The 12,860-nt window shown below is 39.8% G+C and overlaps 1 long non-coding RNA gene across 3 annotated transcripts in view; it reads right to left on the reverse strand.

Moving 5' to 3' along the window:
- LOC116443182 overlaps positions 1–12,860 on the reverse strand; it is a 215,048-nt gene that overhangs the window by 36,534 nt on the left and 165,654 nt on the right. For all 3 annotated transcript variants that reach the window (XR_004239769.1, XR_004239770.1, XR_004239771.1), the window contains 3 exons: positions 10,228–10,319; positions 9,964–10,140; positions 9,724–9,811 (listed from right to left, as the gene is read on the reverse strand). This is a non-coding gene — a long non-coding RNA (uncharacterized LOC116443182). The remainder of the gene's footprint in view (positions 1–9,723; positions 9,812–9,963; positions 10,141–10,227; positions 10,320–12,860) is intronic.

The following is a 12,860-nucleotide window of genomic DNA, read 5'->3' on the forward strand; positions in this document are numbered from 1 at the left end:
TTGTTGGGTTTGGTTAAAACCTTAACATAGTTGAAACAGCCAAAAATTCTGGTGAAGTCAATGAAAACTTTGCTTCCATGACCTGAAGACACAAATTTTTACAATGTTACTGAAAGAAAAAAATAAACCCAAACCACTTCATCATGGAGATGAAAAGAAAAATTAACTTTTGATTCCTAAATCTCTGTAGTACTTAGGAAAACGCAAATCAATTGAAAACGATATAAAGTTTAAAATTTCAATTAATGAAATTAAAAAGGAATAACATCCTGCACAGATGGATATTTAAGAAAGGAGTCATGTCTAACATGTATTCAAGCCTGTGTTAGAGTGGTTACTGGAGAAAATAATCCTTAGTAGTAGTGATGACTGTCTGTTTAATCTGTCACATTGCATAACCATTTCCAGACTGCCAAATTGCTATAACATACCCCAACTCAGGTTTGCTACAGTTGTACACCGATCAAACAAAAATATTAACGCTAAGTAATACAGCAATAAACCCACTTTTATCCCCTACAGCTTTATTAATGACAAACTGAATTTCCAGCAAGTTTATGCAAGGTACATGGCGAGGAAAACCGAGCTGGGCTTTCATTCCTTTTTTAAAAAATGTTATTCTTTTTAATTTCCAAAAGCCTATACATAGTCTTGTGTTTCTTGTAAGAATTTTGTCCTTTTTAATTGTGGTTAAAAAAAACCCAACATTTTCCAAAATTTTCCAAACCCTCAACATGTTCTTCAAGTGAGAGGGATCCCCCTGACCAACTTTCACCTCCAACTGGGTGTGACAGGTCTCCACAGACAGTTCTCTGGTGCCCAGGCCAACCACAAAGAGAATTTATGGTGACTTGCCCTCTTTCTCTCTTCCAAGCGTTGCCCCTATCACCTGGCTTTGGTTGGTGTCACAGAGAAAGGGCAACACACGCTCAACATCTCACCACAGCGGGGACACGCCCTCCCTTCACAGCCGCCTCTGCCACCTTCCAGAATTGTGCATTGTGGACTTGGGCAACAAATTCTGAAGGGCTTTCTCTGAAGATGATTTGTAGAGCAGTGAGGGCTCTCCAGTGAAGATCGAAGAGTCTTAAATAGTGGAGGCACGTTGTGTGCAGATAATTTGCCAAAGGGAAAATGGGGGGGGAGAGTGAGGCAAGAGGTAGATGAGCCATCCCAACTGATTTGCGAGCATGTAAGACCATCCTTTACACATAAATGTGATATTTAAGTTAACCTCACAAAATGAAGTCCCTGATCTGGTAGAGATTTAAGCACATATGTAGCTTGACACATGTGAGTAGTCCTTTAGGACACAAGCCTGTTAATGTTCAACAAACGAAGCTCTTGCAGAGCAATTCACCCACAATATATTCAAGCCAAATTGAGAAATCTGAAAAAGAAAACAGCTGAGATATGAATATTTAAAACTTTGCTGCAGCAGTGGACATGTGTAATAACTTTTCAAAGAGATATTCAGAGGATTTTTTTTTTAATACTGTACACACAGCACTTGTCCTAAATACATATTTACATTATGGACTGGAAAATCTCTTTTAGAAACTGTTCTGGTCTTCTGGGTAAATAATATTCCTTTTAAAAAATTATGAATACATATTTAACTGCTAAACTAGAATGGCTCTATTAGGCACATCATAAACAATTTTTTTAACTGTCTAGTGAATATGTTTACTGCAGCAAAGAAATGAATCCAGATTATTTAAGCTCTGTAATTTATTTTCCAACTGCAGCTCTTTTGCAATTTTAAGCCCTCTCCCCGAACAAAAACAAAAAATTCTCCCTCCCTTCCTCTCAGTACTGTCCAGTATGAAGCTTTGTAGAGGTAACTGTGAAGGAAAACAAGTATTTTTCTGTGAACAGTACCATTGAAGCACCATGTTCCAAACCGTACATCAATCACTGTTGGCTCCTAGACATATGATTTCAAAAAACTTGTGATCCAAACTGTTCTGTCAAAGATATGGGTGCTCTGCAGAATTAGAAAAAGGGATTTGAATCGTTTTTCTTTCTTTTCCCAAACAGAAAATATAAAATCCTAACTGATCCCAAAGAACCTAGTTAAGAACTGAACTCGTCTGTAGGAAGCTCTAAAACTTACTGCCAGACAGTGTTAGTTAATCCATGAATATTCAACAGAATAGAGACAGTTTTGCTTTTTCCTACTGAGAAAATATCTAAATACACAGATTTATAAAAATTATGACTGTTCATAGGAAAAAAAACCTTGAACCTACTCTTCAGCCTGATTTATTTACTCAGTTTTGCTCAATCACTGTTTGTGAAGTGTAAAAACCCTTGCAAGCTTGTCCAGATATCCACCTTACCTGTAAGCATCTTTGGGTGCCATTTTTCCATGACTATTAATTCCTTTTAAAGTAATTTGTAATGCTTTACAAATTAACTGTTCAGGTAGATTTTAAAACTTCACTTTGCTTAGTTAAAGTTACATGGAGGTTTATAGCCTAACATGCCCTGATCTTATTACTGTGAAATAGAAGATACTGAGAAGGACCAACAGTTTCCCATCTACAGGACAGATTTCTTAAAGGTACTGGAGGCAGATATTCATTTGCTCAAGATTTTTAACAGCACCACATTTTTAACAGAGTCCCAGCTTCATTTAGACATGGCAGAAAAGGCTTCCAAACATTCCTTAACCAGAAGTTCCCATAATGATACTTTATAGCCATAGTTTCAAAAACTCTCAACACTCAAAGTGCTTTTGGAAATCTGGCCCCAGCTGCGAGCACTGACCTCTCCCGAAAATCTGTAGGGATCTGGCATGAAGGCATATGGAACATTGCATTTAGTTGCAGGAATTTTAATTACCAAAAACATATTGACAAATTAGAGAGAGTTCAGAGAAGAGAAACAAAAATGGTCAGGGGACCAGAGGAATTTACATATGAGGGAAGATAAAAAGAGCTATCTATGTGTGGCTCAGCTATGATATAATTGAGAGAGGATATATGTTAAGACTCTACAAGTGTTCCTAATCTTGTGTGGAGAATGGGGAAGAACAAATTAAATGGGATATGAGGTTATAACTACAGTTTCAAGTAAAGAAGGAAAAAGATAATCTTCTGGGTCTTCAAAAGAGCACCCTGACAGTGAGGTCAGGCTCTGAAATGTGGTCTGAAAGGAACAAGTTCAATGCTAGGGTTGTATGAAAATTTACTTGTGGGACGCAGCTCTGAATGCTCCAGAGAAGCCTGTTCAGATTCCACTTTCGAACTAGATGCTGGTTTGGAGTGGTTAAGCTGAGCAGAGTTCTTCTTTGGAACAGCTCAAATAAACCCATTTGAGAAAAACAAAAACATTGACAATACCTTTCTTGAAGTAAAATATAGGTATTGAACTATCCCATTTTTTAAGATAATACCATTACTTAAAGAGTTATAATGTATAGTTGTTGTGGCCCTGATCTCTAAGGAAATAAACACCAGTCCTTGACCATAACTAGTATTTCAGAACTACAGGATTAGGAAGAACAGCAAACTGTGACCCATGAGGTCAGGTATGTCACGAGTACCCTGGCTCGGATGAAGTGGTTACTATGTGATTTGGATACCTGTGTGTAGACATACCCTTGTAGAGGCAGCAATTAATTAGTCAATATATAAATTAGTTAGTCAACATATCAGTTAGTCAATATATCTACGTTTATAATGTAGACAGTCACTACTAAGCTTGATTGAGGGCTGGAGGAAGTCGGGTGGGCAGGTGAAACAAAATGATCTGGGCTGCAGAGGGACCTGTGCTGGTTCTCTTGCCCCACTCCATCTCCCACCTTCTTGTGCTTCCTGAGCACAGTGCACGATCACAGCACACCATCACAGTACCTCTGGATGTGCAGAAAGCCACAGGATCTGTCACCAAAAAAATTGCAACCAGCTTTTTGAAAAGCCTGAAGGGTTTTGTACCCTTGAGACCCCAAAGACATCCTTGAGCCACAGAAATGAGGGAACCTTTCTCTCTGACAGTCTTTTTTCCCTCACTGCCTCAAACCTCACTGTACAAAGAGAAGGGCTAAAACTACACATCTAGAAAAGGGAAAGAATCTATTTTCTGCTTCTAATTCTTGAAACAGAAATGTTTCCAGAGGAGGCCTCCAAAAGGGCACCTCCCAAGGAGATCTGATTATTTATCAGCCTCTCAGGCACTAATCCTGCCACAAGCAGTGACCCTCAGCAGAGGGGTGCCTGTGGGCATTAGTGGGGTTCTGCAAGAAAGCTGGAGCTGTGTGCACAATGCTCACAGCAGTGTAGTGGCACCAGCTTTACTGGGATTCACTGAAAATTCCTGTCACAATCAGGTCAGATTAATATCTGCATTATGCCTGCTCCACATGGGAAAGAAGAACAGTCCATCTGAAATAATTCAAATTCAGGGTCATTCTTTTTAAAAAAGTGTCTTTGGGCTGGATGATTCCAACTTCAGCCACTTTTACCTTCTTTGCATCTAGCTCCAAAAATGGGCTGTGCTGGCCAGAACTATGACACGAGAAACTGGAGAGGTCAGACAAAATAGACTGATAAGGAAAATCTGGGGCAATTTGACAACGAGTTTTTAGTTAGCTCTTCCTCTCCTACCTTGGCTAATTTTATAATCAATACAAATTAATTTTCCTCACCAAAATGTAGTCCAAACCCACGGAACCAACTGCTGCAGGAGGTCATCGAGTCAGATACTGCAGTTAGATTTAAAAAAGGACTGAATACATTTTATGGCCAAACAACATCTGTACAGTCATCCAAGCTAAGGTAATGGTGATGAAATTTCGTGCTTGAGTGTGTAAAATGATTGCTACATCACTCAGAAAGGATTTTTTTTTCTTCCCAGGTAGAGGATTACACAATTGAGAAGATGCATTATAAAGAGCTTTCTGAGCTTGAGTTTTTTTAACCTTTCTCCAAAGAGTGAAAGATCAGCTCCTGAACCACACCGAATAATAACTTACCCTTCTACTTCTTCTCTTCTTAAACATAATGAAGCTCTTAAATGAGATGTTTCATTTCAGGACCTCCAAGTTTCTTTCATTTTTTTCCCCATTAACTGATCTCATGTGCAGGTAAAATAACTGAAGCAAATCTTAGCAGCTGCCAAGGTTATTAATTCACCCTCTTGACCCCAACAGGTGAGAGATGGGAGTTTGCACATGAGCACAGAGAGGCCTGAGCCTGATATTCGATGCAACAGCTGGCTGCATTTCTCATGCAACTTGCACTTACTGTACATCTGGCTTAGTTTAATTATAAAGCAAAACAAACAAAAAAATTGATCTTCCTTCGTAGTCAGCAACTTAATGATAATTTTGACCATTTTTTCCTGTTTTCATCAGCTCAATTCTGTTTCCAGGACTTAATCATGGAATGAATTAAGCAAGGACAGAATATACATCTAGCTGAAGATTTTTGTGATAACTTGCAGCAAATTTAATTCACTGGGAGTACATAGGGGAGGAAACTGTGGGGTGGAATGACTGCTGAAACACTTGAAACCTCATTACCACATATCCCCACTTCACCCTGAGAGCTCCCAGCCTGTCCATTATTGTCCTGTCTCTACTTTCTGTGGGACTTTGAAAAGAAAAGGTTCAAAGAGCAAGACTTTCATGCTCCCCTTTCCATGTCAAACACTTTCAACTCCTGATTTCAAAGTGCCACTAGCTCGCTGTTCAAAGCCTGTGGACACACAGGGGGTGAGATAGGAGGAAAGGTTGCGCTACAAAGCCTGCTGCATTCAGAGCAATACGCAGCTCGGAGATACAAATGATAATATAAACCCAAGTACCTACCAATAAAACCGGCAATATACAAAAGGAGGGTTAGAAAAATTCTAAATAGCCTCTTTTTGCCCCCTCTCCCACACTGGCATTGTGTCATTATTGGTTTGGATAAAAGCCTAATTTATATTTTGAAGTGCAGCTTTTCCCTCTTTTGCAGCTATGACCAAGGGACTGCAGAATCAGGAGAGAAGCCCAAACCCCAAATAAGTTAGCTAAGAATACCTAAAGAAGTTCCTACCAACATCTGAAAAACCTGCCTTGCTCTCTTTGAGTATTCATCTACCTCCCCTTCCCTATCTGTATCCTTTTCATCTGCCTGCCCACAAGATTTGGAACACCATTAATTGGTCCTCAGGGAGGCTGACAGGCCTGCGCTTTTATGACTCGGTTCTTTGTATTGTACACATGTGGGCATCTCTCAGGAGATAAACAAAGGGAAAACGTGCTGAAAAGGGGGGCAGAATTTGTATAAGACTAAATGCAGAACAAAACACCCTCCCAATTTGCTGCTAATATCTTAAATTGCATGAATAAATCCACCCCCCTCCCTGTCTTCCCTCTTCCCCACATCTGCTTCTCTTAATCTGCTTTTCCTGATCACTACAGGCTCATCTTCTGAGGAATTTCACCTCCCATTTGAAATCAAACAGTCTAGATCTTCTTTTACCCCCCTGCTCCCATTCTCCCTCCCCCTTGCCAACAAAAGAGTGAGGTGGTCTTATGGGAAGATAAAAAGAATAGTTGATCATAAGAACTAACCTGGAGCCAACACCTTGGTCTTTCGTCCCTTCAGCAGTTTCTAAACCCTAAGCACCTGCAGCTAATTCTCATGGCTTCCAGCTCTGGTCTTGGATTTGCTGAGAGTGAGAGACTTTCTGGCACAGCTTTCACTGCTCAGGAAAAATAAGCTTAAAAACTCAGAGAGTCACCAACACACAAGCACAAAATTTAGAGCCCGTGTGCGCTTGTGCATGTACATGCCTGAGGAGAAAGCAGTCTGTGTCACACAAAGGAGCCAATAATTTTCAAAAATGGGTACTAGCAACCTTGGCTGCTGACCAACAACATGCCAGAATTACTACAGAGATTTGGTATTTACCAACACAACAGGCATGTGATATGTTTTTCTCTGAGCTGGACATTTGCAAAGGAGTTCTGGATCGAGTCTTCCTGGCCTTACTTACAGCAGTTTTGATAGAAAGACAAGGATTTATCCTGCTTTCAGACCTGAAAACCACTGTGAATTTGTGAGCCAGATTCACATCTGGAAGGCAGGTGTGTGAGTGCTTTTATGTCCACCTCAGCACATCCTAAAAATCTGGTCGTTAGTGTCTGTGCCTAGAAGCTGAAACAACACAGGCAGAGCAGGACTTGGGTATCAAAATCCACCATTTTCATTCTATCTTTTTCCTCCCCTTTCTCTCTTAACCTGCCTATATTCCAGTGGTTAAGTAGGTCTACCAGACATAGATGTGTACTTGAAATCTTCAGTAGAGGAGGGGACATGGATCTATATATTCCATGGCTGGAATATGTACTCCTAAAAATCTGTGTAAAATGTGGCTCCTTCTTATCCACCATATTTTTCAAAGATAGAAGTGGTTGGTCTGGAGGAAAGGGCCTAGGTAACCAGAGTACTGAGTATTGTCAAGGAAGGTACCTGAGAGAAAAGTGGAATTTATCATGATCTTGTCCTGAACTTTTTAATTCTTCACAATAAGGAGCTCCTAGCTCAACATGTCAATTTTTTGTGAATAATGATTCGAGACAACTGACTTTTCCTTTCATGCAGGGACAATGCATATGGTGAATGTATTTGGGAGGTTAGACCCTTAACTTGAAGTTGATGGAGCCAGAGTCTGTCGGAATGATATAAATCAGTTTTTTGATCTTCAGGGCCCAGAGCCTGTAGGACTATCGGAAGATTTTAGCTATATGAAGAGCTTAGCTATACCTCTGACTCAGTTTACACATCTGAAGAAAAATCCCATTTGCAGCTTGATTTCTTTTTTTCAGTCCACAAAATGTTGTTTTCATTCTTAACCTTTGAATATATACTCATCATTGGTGTATTGTTTATATTTTTTCAAGGAGAATCATGTACACATGGCACAGGCTAATTTTTTTAAATTTATTTCGTTTTTTTCCCAGAGGCTAGCCTGTGAAGGCAAATTTCCTCAGGGAAACTAAAGGAAAGGCCACAGTGAACACTTTACATATGTCAGTTCTTGTTCTTCCAAACTTTTACTGAGGCATGGCGATTTCCACCTGGTTTTCATACCATACTCAACAGCAGGAATTTCAGTGTGGGTTGTAAAACCTGCTTAAGAGCCTGTGTAATTTACCTCATGTTGATTACTCTGTGTGGAACAGCTAATGGTACATGAGTTAATTAATCTATAGGTGCCTTGCCTGTCTGTGCTAAATAGTTGCAATGGCTATATCTTTGAAAATCTTGAGATACCATTTTTTTAATTGTTACAAGTGACTTTGTGCACCTGGCAGAAATAGGCATTTAAATTACAGACTTGGTCTGATTTGAGCCCAGGGTCTAAAGACATCTATAAAGGGAAAATGTCCCTGGAGAGAAATATATTCCTGCAAGAGAAACACTGCTCTCAGCTTGGGAAGAGACAGCAGCCAGGCAGAGCAGCTTTTGGTAAAGGTGAAGGGGATCTAAGAAAGGCATCAAGCTGCAAGCTTTTGGTCTTGTGTTGTTCCCACTATGCTGGCCTGAAAACTAAAGGGCGGTGCGAAAGGCCCATGTGTTAATACAGTCATATGAAACACTGTCACTATTAATTTCCTCTAGCTTCCCTGAAAATGAGCTGAGCAAGGTTTCTATAAAACAAAAGACACAATTTAAATCTACTTAGCCCAGAGAACATCCCTGCTATGTATAACAATGCACACACACACATGGTGTGACCATGAACAGCCACTGAGGGGCAAAGCACTGCCATTCCTGCAAACTGCTGGGATTATTTGCCTGCCCAGATCTCCAGGTATTACCCATCAGAGCCGTGCACTGAAGTGGCAGTGGGAAGGAGAGGGGAGAATAACTCAGCCCAACTCTGCGCGATACGTGAGACCTTCCTCATTTTCTTCGTGATGCTAGAACGGGGCTGGGAATGCAGATTCATTTTTCAGGACACAGTAGGATTGGTGGCCCTTCATTTCTCTGCAGTTCAAGACTCCATTTTTTTCTGTTTCGAAGACTGCAGTTCAAGGCAGAGCAAAAGTGGCAGCGTTTAGGTTTGCACGCTCACTGCACTGCTCGGCTGTGTGTCTGTGGGCACCAGAAAGCCACAGTAATGCACCTTTAAACATGACAAAGAGATCATTTAAATATAGCTGTTTGTCACTGGCTTATAGCCTATCTGGCAGCCAATCCTAAAATCAGTGTCTGGAGCCTGACTTTCGGAGATTTTGTGCCATTTTACATGAATAAAGGACTTTTCCTTTTAATGCTTAGGAATACATTGTTGCACTAAAATAGTCACTTTTCAACCTCAGCTGAAAATGCCCCTTTGGGGATTCTCAGCATATGGATAGTTACATTGAAAATCAATTCTTCTGACATTCAGAGCTTTCTTTTGGAGAGGTTTATTTGCTCTACTAACCATTTTAAGCCTCTGTGGCACCTTCTTACTCACCATAACTGCTGTGCTTAGTATCTGGCTCATAAGCATTATTTGATTTCAGTACCCTGTACATTGTGTCACTTTTTAAATTAATATAAAAATTGCTTCAGCAGTCTCCTCATCTGTGTTGGTGTTAAACCTCTCTTGTAGAAATGTGAGGGGTGATAGGGAGTGTAGGGCATTAGGGATTTGGGGTGCACAATCCCCATCTCCCCTGGCGTTCTCCCTTGCTCCCACAGTGCAGCTGTTCTCCCCAAGCCACCAGGTACATACCAAAGGCACTTTCTTAGCACTGGTGACAGAAGAGGTCCATGGCTCAGCTCACAGGTCCAATTCTGCTGCAGTGTGTAGGAAACCTTACCTGAAGAGAAAATAAAGAAGTCGAGTGCTAATATTGAGAACATTGAATAAGAGCAGTTGTGGAGTGTCACACCCAAGACAAATGACAGGCCATGGGTTTGTTTGAAACATGCAATTTTATACTAACAAGCCATAGAAAATATAATGGATTACTTTCATTGTAGGTCTTCTAGAAATGGCATCTTTTGGGGGCAAGTTTCTCCATTGCTCCAATTCTGCTAGAGGCCAAAGAAGTCTGTTCTTTTAGTTTTCAGTTAAATATTTTCTACCAAATTTATTTTCTATTTACTATTTTTATTGGTGGTGGTTTTCTTTTAAGGAGAAGGTCATCTGAAAAACAAAGAAGTTTGGTTGGGGGTTTTTTAATATATGCTGAGTCTTGAAAATTCTCTTGGAATAAATGATATTTCAATTTACTTCTCTGCAGAAGAAGCTGTTATTCCGTGGAACTACATCCCCATTTCAAACTCTAATGTTCACTTCATCTGTAGATTTTCAGGGCTTCTTGCCTGTTAGAGTAAAAATATGGTTAGTTTTTCTGGAGCTAGTGCTAAATTGCTACAATGCTCTGAGATTGGTCAGTCTAAGATGCTAAGAAATAATGCCTCATACAGCATACCCTGGACAGACTATTTTTGTTTTCATTTGGATGGATCACCACCAGCAAGAGAAAAATTCAAGCACCTCTTTTGGAACATATGTTTTATACAGCAACTGTTATAACTTTTTTTTTCTTGCCAAACCAGTCTAATAATTACAAAGAGCAGTATCCATAGAACAACAAACTATTTTTCTAGTTCATGTTTAAATGTCTTACTGTGACCTTCTTCCCTATTGCCATCACTACCCCACTTTTGGCTGAAGTCTCTTTAAGATGGGGAAGTTACATCAGCAATTTCACCTACTCTGAAATCACCTCATTCTGCCCTGATTTATACCCCATGAAATCCTACTGCCCTCAGGGGGGTTCTCCAGAGTGTAAGGCTGGGCAGAGTTTGATCCAGAATGTTAAATACTGGAGCATCAAAGTTATAGGTTTATTGCAATTATTATTGGTCCCCATTGGTTATTTACTTATGCTATATCTCAGCTACAGTTAAATTCTATGCTACAAGGTATGTGGGGAGAAATAAAAGCACAAATAGCAAGTGAGTGCATTGATTTGGAATGGGCTTGAACCTGTTTTTATGCCCCAGGACACTGCAGAAGTGGAGGGATTTTCAAGGCTCCCCACAAAGTGACCTGAGAGCTGGGATTCTGGGTTGTCTGAAAAAGCTGTGCTGTAAAGTGAGGCAGCTCTGGCACTGATACACCAGAAGCTCAACTTTCTCAATCTCAGAGGCTGGGGTGGGTTTTGGGACCCCCATCTCCCTCCCTGCCATGCCTCTCTCACTGATGAGCCTCTTCAGAGGCCTCAGTCCCTTGAACATCTTCACCAAAGCAATACCAACACTTCTGATTCCTTCAGCACCCCAGGCAATGTTTTCCTGAAGATTAAGGGGCAAATCTTGGTCACTTCTCTGTGAATTGTGTCTGGAGAAGGACACCATCTTAAATTACCAAGCTTTTGACTCAAGATTTTCTACAGTCTAACCATAATTTTAATAATCTGGTATTGTATATATACATCAGGCCTTTTACTACAGATTCCTTCAATCACACTCCAGAGGTTAAGGCAGAATTGAGAAACTAAAATCATACCTAATTATGTACTATTTCCACCCTCAGAAATGTTGTTCTCATTTACGTATCCAAGATCACAATATCACTGCAACTACTACAGGAATTCTCCATCAAATGACTCAAAAATGTTCATAATGGACACATACATCACTTCTGAACTCAGGTGCCTCAGTGAACACTTAAAATCAAATATTTACATGTCAAAGGGATATTTTGCAAAGATGAGCTAAAATAAAGTCAATCCAAGCCCCTCAGGCAACAGGATAAATACCAAGTCCAGAGGATTTTACATTTCAGATCTTTTCCTCAGCAGTTTTTGGGCTGACTGAGATGGTCTAACCCTCGCATGAGCACCACAGACACAGAGTGTACTTGGGAGAGATCAAGAAAATAGGATAACACAGATCCCACTTTCCACTAAACTACCTTAGAACTTATCACCATTATAGGAAATCTATCGACATGCCATGAAATTTAAAATTTAAACCATACTGATAGAGGGACCAGAACAATAGACACCAGAAAGAATGACTCTTTTAAATTTACGTGCTTACCTTCCTCATACTATGCATGAAAAAGCAGTGCAGAGTCCTCTGTAGGTAACCATACATCAAGTGACTACCCAATGTTTTCCCTTCTAGAATTTCTGCTCTGGCATGTAGGCCTTCAACACAACAAAAAATGTGTATCCCATGTATTTTCCTTCATATAAAATCTTCAGTTTTTTAAATCAAATAGCTGGAGTTAAGAAATACTCCAAATTAAATCTCATTCTTTCACTGTGAAAAGTCAGTAGTTGAAAAAAGAAATGCATTTTACAATCAGGTCTATAGCAGTGAATTTTAGGTGGAAGAAATTTCTAATTGAGTGTGAGAAGTTCCCTGATATATTGTTTTATGCCTGTCTTCTCTGTTTGGCCCACACTATCTTGAATTCATACTTACCCAAAAAATGAACTTTCAAATTTAGCAGTCAGATTTGCTTGTCATAATAAATAGCAAACAGAATAACATGGGAAATGTTTGTCCTAACAGTTATTACCAACCAGCTTCTCAAGACTTTTACTGGTTGAGAAAACATTTTTCCTTCCTTTTTCTGTTGCACTCACTAATCAGGATCCAGTGTGCCTCACAACAGTCAGCTGCCATTGTAACAAGTTACAGGAAAATTATAATGCTTCCTAAGCATTTCCACAGAAACAAATTTCATGTGTGTGGGTGGACAGTAGGAGGAGAATAACCTTGGGAAAAACACAATTATAAACAGCTGCAGCATGCATTAAATGTAATTATGATTGATTCCTATAAATAATTCTTTGTGTAAATTTCCACTTAAGCTGGATTTGCTGTTCGGGTGCAGTGGACATT

This window comes from Corvus moneduloides, chromosome 4 (assembly GCF_009650955.1).
Source record: "Corvus moneduloides isolate bCorMon1 chromosome 4, bCorMon1.pri, whole genome shotgun sequence".
Taxonomy (NCBI): domain Eukaryota; kingdom Metazoa; phylum Chordata; class Aves; order Passeriformes; family Corvidae; genus Corvus; species Corvus moneduloides.